Raw genomic sequence first — 19,147 nt, forward strand, 5'->3', positions numbered from 1 at the left:
ATATATTTTATATAAAAAATATTTAAACATGAAACTTTTGTTTTCTTTGAGGAGAACATAAGTTTGATTTCAATGAGTATTTAAAGCTAAAGATTTCTATATATATTTTTTAGATTGATTATCAAAATTTTATATTTCGAAATTATGGTAACGATGACTTTGTGTATGATTTAAGCAAATATTATTTAGAAAGTAAATTGTGATGCATGAAGCTTGATGATGAATAATTTGAGATGGAATAATAGAATATAATCTTGGTATCGTGGCCTACTTTTACTTATCATGATAAATTTATTTGTGTTTTCATTGTGAATTTTATGGCGAGACACCATTTACTAATTACAACAAAGAGCTAGAAAGTGTAGCTTACGAGTTAAATGTTGTAGTCTTTTGGATATTGTTCACTATGATAAAGAGATAATATGACCTATGGGCCTAATGCCCATAGTATACATGATGAAATATTATTTGTTGCAACAAAAAAGTAATATGATTTATGTGCACATAGTATAATGAGATATTGGGTGAGACCTAGTCCCCAACACATGATATGCATGTTATATGATAAAATGATTTAATATTATTTATTCGTTTTACATTGAATTAGTTCTTTATGTGTTACTTACTACAAATTCACAATATGACTTTTATAGAAAGTTGTTACCCTTGGTTTTGAGTAATATTTATATTCATGAATTGGTAATCTCAAGAGGAAGCATTAACTTTGTAAATTGATTTATTATGTATTTTATACTTGTTTTTCCTCTTTGTTACCTTAAATTCATATTTGAATATAAATATTCACACAATGTTTTCTTCTCTTTGTCGTCTACTTTGTTTACTATACTCTCCTTGAGTCTCCATGACTTTCCTTTTCTTCTCTCTTTAGGTTCAAAGTTTTATGAGAATATTGTTCTTGAAGGTGGCATGTTTGCCATGAAATTCTCTCATTTTTTAATAATTCTTTAATTAAGTAATATGTATCGAAAAATCATTTGAACCAAACTTAAAAAACATATGCGGTTCTGTTTGATTTGATTTTCATTTAAAATAAAATTTGAACAAAACCAAACCAATATTTTGTGGTTTGGTTCAATTTTTGTAATTTTTACTAAAATATTATTTCATTTAAATTTATAGACCTTCTTTTCATATTTCAAATAAAATTATATTAAAAAATTGTGGATAACAATCTATGAAACTTGTTAATATGCTAAACTTTTTACAATAAAAATCTGCAAAATTTCATCTATTTTTAAACCAAACATATCTTAAAAAAGTCATCTAAAAAAGAAAGTAATATGTATTGTATAAGTTTGTATATATAAGACTATAAAATATTATGAAACTCAAGTGGTACATACATAAAATGTATAACACTAAATTAATATAAGTGTTAGTATAAGTGTTGCGGTTTGTATTGATTTAAAAAACATAAACCACAAACCGAACTGAACCAATCGGTTTGAGAAAGAAAAAGAAATCGAAAAAGAATCGATTTAATTTGGTTTTAAATTTTTTTTTATAAATTTTTTATTTTGAATTAGTTTGAATTTGAACATTTTCACATATGAAGATATTATGCTTGTCAAGCTAAAAATTAATTTGAATAGTGTCAATACGCGAGTCGGTCATGGCTTAAAAGTGGATTGTAACATTGTCCATTTGATTTTCTTAGTCATAATGCTTTAGTTAGTTAATGAATGAGTGCTCATAACTTACACTCTATTCGGTAAGGAAGAAATAGGATAAAAATTGAGAAAAGAGAGTGAAAATAGAGGAGAAATTTAAAATGAGATTACTTGATAGGGATGAATTAGATAAAAAAAAAAAAAAAAAAATTAGAAACTGATGGATTCTACTTAAAAAAAAAATCCAACCTAAATAGCTTCGAAATAGCATGAAAGTATTGACTTGCTCACGTGTGTAGTGTTTCATGAAAAACAAATATGCAATTTTTAGTTGAAAACAATGGCCCTTGCTAAAAAATATATATTTTATTTTTATTTTCCTCTTCCTTGATTCTTCTCTAGTTTTCTCAAAATAGCCACTTTTGTATGTACACTATTTTTCATCTATTTTCATTTAATTTATTTCTCTCTTTCCTATTTCTATTCACCCTATTTTTCATCTAATTATTTTCTTTTTACGAAATACATCCTTAATTTTTTATTAAGGAATTGCCAAACTCATTTTTCGTTACTACCCTCAGCTTTTAAATCACCATTTTGGGGTACTAACTGTTTCTTATATATATATACACTGTTCCTATAGTTTATACTTAGATAATCTGAACTACACAGTTTTTTAAAGAAAACTGTGTTTAGAAAGTCATGTTAATGTAAATTTATACCATTGGTTAAAGAAATGGAATTTAAAAAGTTGGGTTATTGACTGTAAAACAATATTAAATTTTTCTTTCCTAAAAACTGTTTAATATTGTGCGGGTTTGCATCTAACTAAACCCACGAGCAAGATACAAACAGTACTCAAGATTTTTATTTACTTATTATTTAATAATCTGTGCGATGGGACAAAAACTAAAAAGAAACCGTTTCTGACCATTGTATCTATTGACATTTTAGTAGGCAAAATAAAAAAGATTATACACTGAAATTTTAGTAAATTTTTTTAAAATTATTATCCAATCACAATTTACTATTATCATATATGATAAATTTATTAATTTTTATAATAATTATTTTAAAAATTATATTAATAATAAATTATGATTAAACGAAAGTATAAAAATATTTATATTATTAGTGTAATCATGTTAATTCTATATAATATATTCCATTCATTTCCTTCTAGTTAAAGAAACCGAGATTCGTCAAGCCCAGCCCTTTCAATTTTTTTAAAAATAAACTGGAAACCACCAATTGAGGATTCTGGTTATCTTGAGCTTTGATGCACCATTCTGTCGTCCATCAATTGCGAAAAGTGAACAAAAGAATATAAATCAGGGCACACACCCACACCCCTCCATCTCCCTCCACTGATCTGTCCACGCTTACACCGGTCAATTGTGCTACAATTGAAACCCCTTAATACATACTTTTTCCTAAAAAAAAAAAAATTATCCCAACTCTTCCACACTTGGAAAAGAAAAAAACAAGAGACTGGTCAATTCCCCTAGAAGCCTTTGGACAACACAAATTTATTAATTGTTTTCCTAGCGACAGAAAGTTTACAATAAAGAATCTTGCCACCTTTCCTTTAAGTGCAATTTGTGAGGATGTTAACCAAGTCCAAAGACTCCGCTGCTAATCACCTTAGGGTGTTGATTCCACTTCCACTTGTGCATCTGGTTCTCCCTTTCCACGCTAGATGTGTGCACCAGAAACTTGGGAACGATTGGACCCTCATTGTTTCCAAGGCATTAGGAGGTCACTCAAACATATTCTACTAAAAATAATAAATTAAATTTTCTGATAGATATTAGTGATTAGTAAAACTGCATATTTATAGGACAATTGACAAAAGTCAAATTTTGGGCGGTCTCAAGTGCTTAAGTGTGGAACTGTCTAGCGATGACTGCGCCTGATTATTACCATAAAACAGTTTCAGTCAACCACTCCCTCCAATAGGTCCCACACCGAAAACCCCTTCACCGTTCATTTTTTCCCCTTCGTTGCTGCATCCCCTTAATATGTAAGGCCCCTTGGCTAGTCCAATTTGAGATGCTAAGCGAAACCAAACCAATCTTTTTATCTCCACCCTTTTTATTTGGGAATAATAATAATAATAAGCACTTCAAGGTTGTGAAGCCTTGAAGGTGCATCAACACTTGTGTCAACACAAGAATGAGGCTCTCTGTTTTACTTCTAGTGTTCCTCGCAGTTCTGGCTGCCACAAGGCCTAGCCTTGTAGACTGTAGGGTCCTTCCTTCACCAAAAAACACAGAGAAAGCCCCTCATGAGCCTCTCAAAGTGATTCGATTTCTCATCAATTTAGTGATGGCAGAAAAGGCCAACACTAGTGAGGGTAATATAAGCAACAGGGTTTTGACTGAGAACAAATTCCAAACCATGTCTTCAGGGCCAAGCAGAAGAGGTTCGGGTCACTAGCACCATGTTTCAGTTAATCAACTATCACTGCTTTTTCATCTCCTTACACGGTTGGATTCACATGATAGAGCATCTTTGTACATGAACTATATATATGGAAAGTGTAACTTCTGTCTATAAGTATTTATGTGTTGATTTTTTATAAGAAGAAAACTATATTGGTGGAAAAAGATCGAGTTTGGCACAGTGTATGGCAATTTGTAAGCTTGTAGTATGAAGATTAAAGTTCTTGCATTGATAGTATATAGAAGGATGGTTTTATTGAGTGTTCAAACTCCCAAGATCGTCTGTTCTTTTTGGTAGGATTGATTTTTGAATTGACCTGATTTGTTGAATTGTTAATTAAGAAATCAAGGTAAATTTCATTATGTATTTGTCAGTGTGAAAATTCTGAGCACTCCATAGACTTACCCTGTAAAGAGTATTGGCGCATGTTTGGTTTGGCATCCACGATTCATGTTCATGTGAAATTTAGATCAAAACTTAACGTAAAAACAACTGATAGTTATTTATGATGATACGGTCACAGCAACATACAAGGCAGGATCGTAAATATTGATGTTATAATTCGTTAAAGTACCATGTGGCAGTAACACATGACTTTTTGAAGAGGAAATGAAATCATTTTCATGCCACTTGACTTGTTGAACGTTAGCTTCTTTATATGATCGAGCGAGAGTTATATGATCTCGTGGTGCAGGTGATGTAAGCGCTAAATCAAATCAGCAAGGAGACTAACAACATGTTTGGTTTGACATTAAGTGTGACAAAATTCACATTAAAGTCTCACGTCAAAATAAAAACTACTCAATATAGTTTTAGGTTTTCACGTTATGGATTCACGTTGTTTGGTTCTGACTCTGAACCAAAAATGCACTAAGCAAACTGCCAACTCCATCAAAATCAAATGGCTAACATTTTCCCTAGTAAGATATATTAATAATTGTAATTGCCGAGGCCAATTTTCTTGCTCTACAGGAGAAAAAAGTTACAGCACTTGTAGTTGGTTACCAAACTATGGCAAGGTAGTTGACTAGATCTTGTGAGATCCAACCTTCGATTTGCAGGTCAATATTAATAATCAGGTCCATGCTGGGATCCTATGGTTAGCGAATAATGTACTATTAATTCCTGCGTCAATCCGCTAAAGAATTTCGAATTTAATTAATTAACAACTGAAACTTCATAGTGTAGCTTCGACGAAATTGTGAAAAGTTAGATCCTCTTTACTTGAATTCAACATGAACTCCACTCTAGTATGATACGCTGGCATACTTTTCATTTTTGTTCCGGAAATTCAAGTGATAAATTGTAGTTCTAATTTTTATTGCATCAAATGTTCTAGCTTTCTAATTAATCACTGCGTCTCTTATCTTTGCTAAACTGAAATGCAAACAAGAAATGACGATAAAAAAATGATTAAATGCCAGGGGTAAGTGAGTGATTTAACTGTGGATGAACATATAATGAGTGGGTTATGTATAAGGTTACAACTTGCAAGCATGAACAATGACTCTTAATTACTGGAGTCCGTGTAAAGAATATTCTCATGAATCTCTTAACTCCGTGTAGATTGTTTCCCTTTTACTAAATTGAGGAAATTTATTCTCCAGCCCGCGTGCAAGCGGACAAAGAACGACTTAGAGTAGTAATCTGAAGTCTATAGTTATACTAATTTAATTTTATGTATCGTATCAGTATTAAATTCATATTTTATAATTTACAGAAATAATTTTTTTGTATTATTTGAATTTTTAATATATTTTATTTAATTTAAATTTTAATAAATATATGCAAGTAAATATGTCAATAAATATTTAAATATATTTTAGATATATTAGAAATTGTTATTATTATAAGTGTTGTTTTAATTAAGAGTAGGATTTCTTTCACTTTAATAATGTCTTATATATTTCCTTTTGATTTTTTTTTAAATTTGATTTAATTTATTTTTTAATTTTATTTTTTTATTTGCATACTTGATTTAGGATAATAAAAATTGAGAGGAATTATTTAATTACAATAGAGTTTTATGCATTTTTAATTAAATATATTTATTATGGTTTGCACTGCATGTTTTTATATTTTACCCTTGTAGTTAATTACATAGTTTCAACCTTTTCAATATATCACAATTAATAAATAAATATTTATTATTTTTATCACATGATAATTGATTATTGTAATTATAAAAATTATTTCAGAAAAATTAATAATGGTATTATATAAAATAAAAATTTATATAAGATTTAACAATTTAATTAAACTAAATATATACTCATGTTTATTTTCTTAATTGCTTATACAATTTTGGCATATTTTATATACATAATATTTTTTGTTGGAAAGTAATTAAAACTGAAAAATAAAAAAGAGAAAAGATCACAAGTAGAACAAAAAATAAAATTAGTTGATTTAATTAACCTAAAAATGGTATTATGTCTCTTATTAAATAAATTTTGAAATTAAATATATTTATCACTACAAGAAAAATAATATATGCTTACGGATAAAAATTGTCACTAAATGTTAAAAGTGTGTAGATAAATATATTAAAGATTTTGTCCTATGGACATTTTAGTTGTCAACTTTGAAAGACGTACAATGATGAATTATAATATGTCAATATGAGTTTTACCTACATATTTACTTTCACATACAATTACATTTGATTGTCACTATATGCGTCCCTATAATTCAGAGTGTAGTGTGTGTACGTAAAAGTCATTAACTTATATCTACAATATCTAGTTGTAGGTAAAAACATTAACTTTATTTACAACCTCTCATTGTAGGTAAAAATCATTAACTTACGCTTATCATTGAATTGAAAGACTATAGATACAAACCATTAACTTGTACTTATAAGTTTTAACGGTAGGTAAAAGTCACATAATAAAAAAAATCATGATGCTCGTTATCTATTGAAATGTTTTATGTTTCCAAATTATTATTATTATTATTATTATTATTATTATTATTATTATTATTATTATAGCAAATTACACTCGTTCCCCCTAAAATTTTAAAACCTACCCATTTATTATTTTAAACTACTTATTTTTAAAATTTTAAAAATCTGCCAAATGAAAATTACTATCTTTTTGTTGTTAATTATTTAACAAACCAATATTTTAATTAAAATTGTCCATTTTTTAATTTAAAAAATCTGCTAATTTGTTAATTATAACTATCCATTTTTAAAATTTTAAAAACCTACCCAATATGTTAATTAAGATTTAAAGGCTTGATTTTTATGAACATTTTATTTTAATCACTTGTGTCTGTGTAACCGCACATTACTTCTTCTTTTTTTACATATACTTTCTTCAAACTAATTACAATATTCAAAGAGATATTTTCAGTTTTTTTTAATTTTGTTTTATTTGTCTGCCTTTAGGAAAAGGAAACCATGAGAATATATAATTCTTTAATATTCTAGGATTGTAAAAAATGTGTAGTGTTATGTTGATAAAAGACTCTTTAATCTAAAAAAAAAAATTAGAAGATATAAGATAAGTTAAAAACCTCTTATATTTTATAAACTTTTTTTAACTTTCTTCTTCTTCTTTTTCTTTATTTTTAATTACTTACTTTATTGTTTCTTCTTAAGTCTTTTTATAAGTAAAGAAGAAAAAATCTAATGATTTTTTAGTCTCATTCACATGTTATAAATTTTTTTAATTATTTTATTATTATCTTTGTATCTTTAGGAAACAAAAGTCATGAGAGTGTATAATTTTCTAATATTCTAGAAGGTAAAAAGATGTATGGTGTGTTGGCAAAGGGAAAAATGAGATAGACAAAGTAAAAAACATCTTATATTTTATAAACTTTTTAACTATTTCCTTATTTTGTATTATTTTTGTTTACTTTATTATTTTTTTTAAGTATTTTTACAGGTAAAGAAGAAAAAATCTAATAATTTCTCCCTTATCTCATTCATATTATAAACTTTTTAATTGTTTCTTATTATCTTTGTGCCTTTTAGGAGATGAAAGTGATGGAAATATATAATTTTCTAATATTTAAGGATGGTGAAAACATGTATGGTGCTGTGTTGGCAAAGTTTTTGATAAGAAGAAAGAATAGAGAAGAAATGAAAACCTCTTATATTTTATAGATTTTTGTTTTTCTAGTTATGTGTAAACTTTATTTACATTTTCAATTAATTTTTCCTTTTATTAATTTCCTTTTGTTTTTTATTGCTCTGATTCTCTTTCTCTCATTTTTGTGTGTAGTTGAGGGATTTAAAATTTACATGCCATGAACCTATAGGAAAGGAAAAAGAATAAAGGAACATGTGAAGAACATGATGATATCTCTCTCTCTTTGTCTTTGATCATGTCATGCTTATACTATTTAGTCATACAACTTTGTATTGAAATCGATTTTTGGATTTGAATTTGTATTTGGATTAACTTTTTGCTGAGTTTTATATTTGGATCATGAACATCAAATTATGAAAAAATGACTTAATCGATAGTTGATAATGTTAGAAAATAATTTTATTGAATTTTTGCAAGGTGTTCCTATAATGAATTTTAATATCTTTAAGTTAATGTGTTCCTATAATGACTTTAACATAATACTATCCTTAATTTTTTTTCTTCTAAAAAAGTAAATAAAAAATTAATTAATTAATTTCATTGTCCTAGAAAATTCTTATTTACCAAATGCTAGCAGAAAAAACAAATAATATTGTATATTTCTATAATTAGTTAATTTTGGATATAAATGTTTAAAAATGATAACAAACTCAAAAACACTATTAAAGGGAACATGACTTGAATGATTTTTTGTTTGTTTTGCAATTACAATTAGAAAAATGTTCAAATAATATTTACTTTCTACACATATTTTTTAAAATATTTACTTTATATATTTATTCATTTCTCTTCACCATATATCTTACTTTGAAATATATATATATAAAAAAAAAATCCTTAGGATTGAAGTGTATACACCCTAAGAGCAAAGATAATTAAAGATCAAAACAAGAAGAAAAAAATTCAACAAATGACATAATAATGTTACCATTTCGATATTTTAGAAATGCATTTATTAAATAGAATGATATCCAATTACGTACCACAAATGATTTGATCAATTGTGTATAGATAGACATATATGTAAAAACAATATATTATCATGTTATCATAACAAACAAATAGACATGAGTAAAATTATGTATATATTACATAACATATTAAACTAAAATAAATATGCACATCAATTTACATATTATAAGATATATTATTTCAATATATAAATTTTCATACAATAAAATATGATAATGCAATAGAAATGCGGACATATAGGCGCGACAACGTTTGTGTTTCCGCTAGTCTAGATAAAATAAATATCAATTGTATCTAAATTGATTGTCTAAGCTTTTTACAAGTTCAAGGAACTAATCTATGCAATAAAGTAGTCTTACTTTTTAAAAAAAAGATTCTAGTAGTTTTAAAACATTGGAACAAAGCCAAGATGATATCTAACATCCACAATAACCAACAAAATAACCACATCAATAAAATAACACAATCACAAAAACAAAAAAGAGTATTTATGTCCCAAAACACCTTAGCAAAGCCGAGATGATATCCAACATTCAGGATAACCAATAGAATAGCCACATCCATGTAATCACCGATCTACACATTCATGAACTAAGTAAGCAACAAATTTTTAAAATGATCAAGCATATATGCAAGAAGAAAATGTCTTTACCTCAAAACCATTACTTGGTTATCTTCATTGTTGCTAGTGATTACAATGACATAAAGAAATACATATTAACATATACAAATGAATATTTTATGCAAATAGATGTGATAGCTTCTCAACTGCAATTGCATAAATATGTGAATCAATTAACTTGGACTAACCTGAAGCTTAAAAATCATATTAGAACAGAAAAAATCATAATAAAGCTTGATTAGTTTGAGTCAATTCTCAAAACAATAAAATTTCAAACTTTATTCCTTAGTCAACAAGTCTAGGTACATACATGACTTAAAGGAAAAGAGAAGACAACCAAGTAAAGGGGAGCTACAACTTACCATATACACAGATAGTGTGGATACACTACAAGCTATATCATATGCTAACTGGAATGGTATTATCAAAATATTAATTATTAAATTTCAACTCACCTCTAGTAAGGATTGCTTGTAGTTTGATGATTTTTACTAGTAGAACCATTTGTATGTACCTAAATTAAGAGAATGTTTTTTCTTTGTAAAATATCATATCATAGTTAAATCTTTGAATAAGTTGAATTATAAATTCATACCACTTGATCTATAGCTTCTAAGACTTGATTAATTTGTAGATCTTTTGCAAATCACACTTTAAGGACAACAAGATTTCCAAGCAAATTCTCCAAATTTTGAATTCTATTGTCTGCATAAGAGTTTAAGATAAACTTGCTTGATGTAAAAGCTTATCAAGACAACACACACATCCTCTTTTTTTAGGTCCTTTGACTTTTGAATATATATCATTTGTACAATCAGAAGAATCTTGGTTGCTTTATAAATTTTGTGAACTCCTTGCTTCAACCATTTTCTTTTTTAGTTCATCCTACATAAATACGCTTTATAAATTATTACCATGCATCAATATATATTCTCAATACTTCAATGCCACCAAACAAAACTCGTCTCCTCATTAGTTAATCCCCTTCATACCATAACCATCTATTAGAAAATTGACCAAAGGAAAAGATAAAACAAAGAGAACGTATTGAAATAAAAATAAATTCTTACAATTACAATAACAGGCTTTTCAATAATAATGCTTCCATCTTTTTGAGTTCGAGTGTCAATATAAATTTCTGCCCAAGAAGGTTGCACTCCTTTAGCCTTTGTTGTTTAACATTAGTTAAAAAAAAATCAATCATCCTATTTATACTAAGCAATTAAATATTAAAAAATTATAAAAAAAGCAAACCATCTCATGAATCCATCTTGGAAGATTTTTGGTTTCCATGCAATGCAAGTCCTCATATTTTGAGCGATTTCTTTTGTTAATGTTGCTTATTTTCTATAACCAACAAATATAAAAAGTCAATAATAAAAATAAACATATAATATATAATTGTTATGTTAGCCAAAGGTTAGTGACAATGTACATATATACCTATCATTTCTCAGAACACCAATAATGTACTAAATCACGATATTGAAAAGGATCAATCATTGGATCTGGGATGTGAGCAACCATTTCCTCCTTAGTTTTGTTCAATTCATATTTAAATTGTCTCCATTTCAACTCATGTCATCAATCAAATTTCCTTTGTTTGTTTAGTTAATTCAAGAACAAATCGAAACTTACCCTATTATGAGTATCATTAGCAAACAGAAAAAGACCATTTTGTTAGACATTACAAAACAAAATTTTACAAGAAATAAAATGAAACAACACTTATAAAGTATTATATTAGACCTGAATCAATTCAACCATGTCAGTAATATAGTCTTCAGGCATGTCTTTTCAGTTAAGAAAATTTATAGGAGCACATTGGTGTCTCCTTATGAAGCTCCCAATTGCATGTCAATCCACCCTAAGATTTGGTTAAGGATAACGTGGTTCCATCCCCAATTTTTGTAGCAATCTACCAATTTCAATGTCTTGAGAGAAGATGAACAAGCCATTCAGCATCAATGATATCATAACATTTATAGAGGTCTGAACACCTAATATGTGGACAGCCATTCGCAAGGTCAGTAATACATCCTCTCATAATTAGGACAATTTTTGGAGTGAGCTTCTAGATAGGGGTGTTCATAATTTGGTATTAAATAACTATAACCATACCTAATAAATAACTAGATTATAAATAGGTATTATAACTATAACTAGTTTTTAAAATATGAATATAATTTGATATAACTAGCTATTGTTTTTAAAATATGAGTTATGAGTATATAACTAGTTATAAATAAACTAGTTATATAACCAATTATATAACAAGTTATGTGTAAAACCAATTATATAACTAGTTATATAAAATTAGTTATGGTTATATGTATTTTTTTAAAACTAGTTTTTTTTAGCATCCCTACTTCTAATATAGTGGTTGATAACTTGAAGGTGTGGTTGAGCTTGTGAGTTGAAGTTGAAACTTGGAACCAAAATAATAATTTTATTATATTAATATAACTAGTAGACTTTATAACTAATAAGTACATATTAAAATCAATGATAAAAACTCTATACTAAAGAACTTTGAGGTTAAAATCAATGATAAGAACTATGCACTAAAGAAAAATGAAATCCTAAAAGGTATGAAAACTCCATTGTAATCCTAAAAGATAAGAAATTAAGAATGGTGTCTACACTTATACGTTGAAGAGTCATTTCTAGAGCTAGAGTTTAATAAATAGACAAGGTTATTCACCAAAACAAATAAAAAGGGTTAAAGAATTTCATTTCTCTCTAAAAAAAAGAGAAAATCTTTTATTTAAATAATAATATACAATAAGAATTCATAGAATGAGACCAGAGATGATATTAATTTCTTTTATATAGAAAAACAACATTCACTTAAATAAATAACAAAAAAACGACTTCATGCATTCCCCAACTTTTTCCAAATTAGAGTTAATTCAATATGAGAGTTGCCACTTTTGAAATCTTATCAGATTACTCTAGCAAGATTGAAGAATGTCTGCGGAAGATGATAATAACAAACTCTGCACTAAAAGAAAAATGAAATCCTAAAAGGTATGAAAACTCCATTCTAATCACCAGTAACCAGCAAGGAACAACATGGTTTAAGCCTCGAAAACTTACGAAAGAGAAAGCGAGTATAAAAATCAAGAGAGACAACAAGAGTGGTAGCAAGATAACTTGAAAGTTGCAGCTCCACTGCCTGTTATACTAACTCATCTATAAGTTGTAGGCGGTAGCAACTAGTGATTGCCTTATCAACTTACTCGTACATGCACTTGTACATGCACTCGACAAAAGAAACTTATTTGGAAACCTGTGAGGCACACTTTTTACCTATTTGAAACTAATAAGAGCATATAACAATCGCTCATGATGAGAAATAAGGTTGAGAGATTCTAATTCATGATTTTAGCCACTCTTGATCCTTCAAAACAAGACCAAACTTTCCAGAAAAATCTAAAAGAAATTGAATTTCCTGTAAGTATTTGATTCAAATTAATCATCATCAAACCTCTTTGAGTATCATCACAGCCCACTTGACTACAGTGGCATCCATGACCAAATACATACTAATCATTTTCTCTCTGTTCCAATACCATTTCATAACAATGACCAATTGTTAACTACTCTGTCATCAACCAAAAGTTGCAGCCACAAAATGGAATAAGTATGTGAAAGAAAATAGAGAGGTTGCTATACCAATTATCAAGTGACATTCCAAAACCAAATAATGGCGTTCTGAATGACAATTCAACAAAAATGATAAGTCAAAGTCACTAAAATAGATCTATACCTTCAAATTTGCAAGCATAAACACTCACCTAACATATCCACATGCCCACAAGAATGAATTCCAAATAAGAGAAGCAACAATATTTGTTAGCATTACACGCAGGAAGTAGGCAAATTCATAACCAAATGAAAAGCAGTTTTAAACCAAAAGGCACAGTCCCTAAGCACAAGTAACTAATAATATCAATTCAATGTATCAACTCTCAGCTAAAAAATGTACAACGGCTAACCTAAAAGGCTTAAAGTCAAGTGAGTATAAAAAGTGAGTTTGAAAGAGAAAGTGAGAATAAAAAAAATTGAGAGAAAAAACACAAATCAATATACCTTATGAAAATCATGCGACTGCATAGAATGGGAAATCACATGACCACGCGAAATCAAAATCCCGTGAGATGGAGAAAATAAGGGTTAAACCGAGAGACCGTAAGAGAAAATGGAACCGCAAATAACGAGAGTGAAAAGCAAATCACAAGTAGAAGAACACAAAAAGTGTTTGCGACATCAAATCGGAAAGCAAATTTAGAGAGTGAAAAGAAAATCGCAAGTAGAAGAACACCAAAGTTCATATCGATAAGCAAATCACAGTGGAGTAAATTGAAAATGAAATTGTGAGTAGAAAAACACGAAATTTCAAATCAAAAAGCAAATCACGATAAAAGTAAAGAGTTGTGGAAAAAACCTGGAGCAGAAAAGCTCTTAATGCCATTGTTTAGCCAACACATATTTGCAGAAAGGCTAAACAAGTAAGCGTAATGGAAGAGAGGCTTTGTAAAACACAAATAAATTGTTTTCTTTTCATATTTTTTCATTTTAATCATTTGGTAAATTGTTTCTCCTCTATTGAGTAAACAATTCATGCTAAATTAAATTAATCCATAAAAATAATGTTAATCTAAATTAAAATTAATTCTTAAAATTATTAATTAATATATTTTATCTTTAAATTTTTGAATAATTATTAACTAAAAATTGAATTAAACTAAATGATTATTTGTTAAGATTAAATTGAGTATTTACTAAAAACAAAAAACAAAAGACTAGTATTCAAATTCAAACAATCTAAAAGAGTTTTACCTACACCATAATGATAGGTATAAGACTTTTGAGATTATACATATATCAATCACTAGAGGTACAAGTTTTATGAAGTTTTATCTACGTCACGTAATTGTATGTATAAGTTTTTTTTTTTTTTTTTTCTTTAGAATTTTGCCTTCATTGTGTTTTTGTAACTAGTAATCCTTTTGAGTTGTAGGAGGCAGAAGTCTTTTTTTCAGTTTTAATGAATTTACCTATACCAAATAATGATAGGTATAAGTTATCTAGTTTTACCTACATTAATCAGGTAAAAATATTTTTGACTTTTACCTACATTAATTCATGCCTATAGGAAAAAAGAGACGTCCATAAGCATAAGTTATTTTTGTTGTAATGTTAATTAATCAATTAATTATTAACGCAAATATATCTAATTAAAACAATCAAGTATTCAATATACCAACAAAATTTCAATAAACTATAATTAGCAAGAAAATTAGTATTTAATGGTATATTTATATTTGGTATTAATCTTTTATTTTAACTCGATGCATTAAAATAGTTTTGAATATACATTACTATACTTTAAAAAATGTACTTGTAATTAGATATTTTTCACAATTTTACTTTGATCAACAAAAAATACTCTATATTAATTTACATAGTTCTTATATTTACTATATAAAATTAAAAAAATAGAATAAATATAAAATCTAAATATTTCAATTTATACGGTATCAATTAAATTATTTGGAGGGAATGCATATGGAGATGTCTCGCGATATCACTCTATAGAATAAAATCTTATATATATAAACACACAAGGGATCAAATTATACTCATATAATTTTGACAATTATTGTACCATTTTTATAATTTGATATACAATCTGATTTTTATTGATCCAACTGTTGACTTATATCTATATAATATCAAGAGCGTTTGTGTCAAATTTTATCAAAATTAAACAACAACAAAAAAGTAATCAAATGATCAATATTTTAGTATTTTTTAAATATTTATATTACATTAATTTTAATCTATATAAACGAGATAATAAATATTTTTGAATTAATATGAAATTTTATATATATATTCTTTGTGAAAGAAACTTTGAATCTAATGATAACTTTTAAGAAAATATTATCTAATTAAAAATTACAAAATAATATAATAATTATTAAAGTTACACAGTATAATTTTATTATTTCTCATATATATATATAGATATGATTAATCAAATTAATAATATTAAAATGTGGGAATTGTTAACATAATCTCACATTAGATTAGGTTTGTACACATAAATATTGGACAGAAAATCCATTCACTTTTCTGTATTGTAAAATTAATTGTAGGGATGTTAATGTAATTAAGCATTTAATACTTTAAAAAAAAAAAAAAACTGATTTATCTCTTCCCACCCATTTCTCTCTCCTCTCCCATTTATCACGCACCATTGTAGCTACCTTTATCTCCTCAATGACAGAACGTATGCCAAGAATGAAAAACACCATTGCAACAATAATTAGGAATAATAGAAATGTTTTCTGGAAGAAAAAAAAAAGGAATAACACAAAGGTAAAAACTACTTTAACAATAGAGATAAGAAATGTACCAAGTGTTGAACAGAAGAAATAAATATTCCGTGAACAAAGTTATGGGGTTTCATCATCATCTTCCCCCCGAAAAAAAACGTGACCTCTTGGCAATTACCAGTGATCGGCTTTCCGTGTCGAAGGACACGTTGTGGGCGGAAGCATCATTGCCATCACCGCCGGAGGAAGTGATGGAGGAGTGTGATCACGCCTTCACGGTGGGTTTACAGAGAGAGAAATGAGAAGGGAGGAGAGAAAAATCACTTTTTTTTCTTCTAAATATTTAATACTTAATTACATTAGTACCATTATAATTAATTCACTATAACAGAAAGGTGAATGGATTTTCTGGCCAATTTTTTGGATGTACAATGCTAACCTACTCTAACACGACAGTATGTTAGTAATTCCCTTAAAATATATATGTTAACAGTAATTATACTATTTTAAAAATTTTATATTTAAATGTTTTGTAGTTCAAATTAAAATTATGAATGCAATGCATTTTAAGAAAAATAATAAAATTACTTTAAATAAAATATTAAATATATAACATGTGCTGTTTAAAATTTGGTTATTTAAACGTGTAAAGAAAAATAAAAATATATTAAATGTCTTAGATAATTAAGATTGTGTTGTGCTAATTAAAAATTACTTAGTTAACTATTTGAGTTAAATTTAGAATGAAAAAAGGCGGGGCATTCTTTTACGGTAGCATCACTGGTGTGCTCAAGATCTCGGTCATTAAGCAATTATCTTCTATATATAATATTAGTTTAGTATCTCTTGTTTTTAAGAATATTAAATTCGTATTTTATAATTTATAGGAGTAATTTTTTTATATTATTTTAAATTTTTAACATATTATTAATTATTTGATTTAAATTTTAATAAATATAGGTTAGTAAATATGTCAATAAATATTTAAATATATTTTTATACACATATGATCCGGAAAAATATTATTATTAGGAGTGTTATCTTAGGTAAGATCTTTTCTTCACCTTGGTGATATCTTAGATGTTCTTTTTTATTTTCTTTAAAAAAATTAATTTAGTTCATTTTTTTTGTGTGGTTTGAACAATTTATTTAAGATAACAAAATTTGAGTGAAATTGTTTAATTATAATATATTTCATTTTTTTTTATTTAATTACCTTTTTAAGATTTAAAATTCATCTAAAATCATAATTTTTTTTAAAACAAAATATCATCTAGTTTAAGTTGGAATAGAAGGAAAAAAATAAATTAGATGACATAAATATATTTAGTCCTGCATTAATTTCATTTTTAATTTTATTATGGTTAATTGTATTTTAAATTAAATTAGTTCCAAAAATAACTTATTCATTAAATATTTTTTATGAATTAATGTCATAAGAAATGAAATTTTATTAAATAAATAAATAAATATTTTTTCGTGATTAAATTTCAATCAAATATTCACAGAAGAATATATTTTTATCAATAATAAAATATTGTATAATTTTCATTTGCAAGATCTAAATTTTAGTATGATAAAAATGTTATTAAATAATTTTCTATATTAAACATCCCAACGAGGTTGACACCCATCTGAGCCGATCACCACTTTACTAAAATGAAAGTAGAACAAGATGAAACTAGGATAGTTGGGCATGCACCTACATAGGTGAACTTAGCTGTAATAGAAACAGAGGCTTGCAACGTTCCACGTCCTCGGTAGAATTCCACCAATTAACGCATAAAGTTTGTATACTCCCCTTCCGACTACTTGGCTGATCCGATAAGGGCCGACCCACTAGGGAGACAACTTGTTTATGATCTAGTTTGGTTGAGCCTTTTTCATCACTAAATCCACCTCCTTGAATTCCCGTGAAACAACTCGGGAATTGTACCTCAGTTTGGCTCGAAGCTTAGTCATTGCCTCTTGAACGGGTGTTACTCCATGTACTTCTCTGACAGTGTCAAGGTCAACAAGTTGATCTCCTTTCGACTATTCCTCATCAAATGCATCCACTTCAAAAGTTGGCTCAACCACTTTGATAGGGATCATAATGTTAGTTCTGTAGACCTGAGAGAAAGGGGGTTCGTGAGTAGACAAATGAGGAGTAGTATGATAAGACCATAAGATCTAGGGTAGCTCGTCAACCCACGATGCCTGAGCACGCTTTCAAGTGCTTTTCAAATTGTTCAACACAACCGTATTAACGGCCTCCACCTGACCATTTGATTGTGGATGCTCGACCAATGTAGATATCAACCTTATGTTATGGATTTCGTAGAACTCCTTGACATTGTCGTGGTTGAATTGCGTGTTGTTGTTGGCAATTAAAGTGTTAGGGACTTCAAATCTACATATAATCGATTGCCATAGGAACTTCTTAACTCTTTCTGTGGTGATTTTGGCAACCGATTCAGCTTTTGCCCATTTCTAAAATAATCAATCGCAACAATCAAATACTTCAATTGGTAGACTCCGATCAATTAAGGGCTAAGGATGTCAATACCCCACTTGTTGAAAGGCCACGAGGAAGACCAAGAATGCAAATACTCGGTTGGAAGACCATACAGATTGGTGTGTCGTTGATGTGCATTGCATTTCTTAAAAAATTCCATGTAGTCAGATTGAAGTGTAGGCCAATAATACCCTGCTCAGACAATTTTAGTCCCCAACGATTGACCTCCAATATGGATCCTAAAAACTCCTTCATGTTCTTTGGTGACAACTACCTCAGCTTGCGGTGGAGCCAAGCATTAGAGGAAGGGTGTGCTAAGACCAATCCTATAAAGCTTTCTGGCAATAATCATATACTTGGAGGCCTCTTTAATGCACTTTGCCGCTTTTGCTCTGATGATTGGTAAGTCACCTAACTCTATGTATCAAATGAGAGGCCCCATCCAAGAATCCATCTCTGCTTGGAGGAACATGACCTATGCATCAGCAAAAGCAATACTTGGTCACTCTAGAGTTTCCTGGATGATCGTC

General features: G+C 28.1%; 1 long non-coding RNA gene across 2 annotated transcripts; it reads right to left on the reverse strand.

Moving 5' to 3' along the window:
* Window positions 1-9,424: 9,424 nt before the first annotated feature.
* Window positions 9,425-14,286, reverse strand: LOC102660386 (uncharacterized). 2 transcript variants are annotated; one of them, XR_001388358.3, is made up of 2 exons: window positions 14,224-14,286; window positions 9,425-11,773 (listed from the first exon to the last, which is right to left on the reverse strand). It is a non-coding gene; the product is annotated as an uncharacterized lncRNA (long non-coding RNA). The 2 variants fall into 2 exon arrangements; XR_003267049.2 differs by having other exon boundaries at window positions 9,425-11,120; window positions 14,224-14,285.
* Between the last annotated feature and the right edge of the window lie 4,861 nt (window positions 14,287-19,147).

The sequence above is a fragment of the Glycine max genome, chromosome 5 (genome assembly GCF_000004515.6).
Source record: "Glycine max cultivar Williams 82 chromosome 5, Glycine_max_v4.0, whole genome shotgun sequence".
NCBI lineage: Eukaryota > Viridiplantae > Streptophyta > Magnoliopsida > Fabales > Fabaceae > Glycine > Glycine max.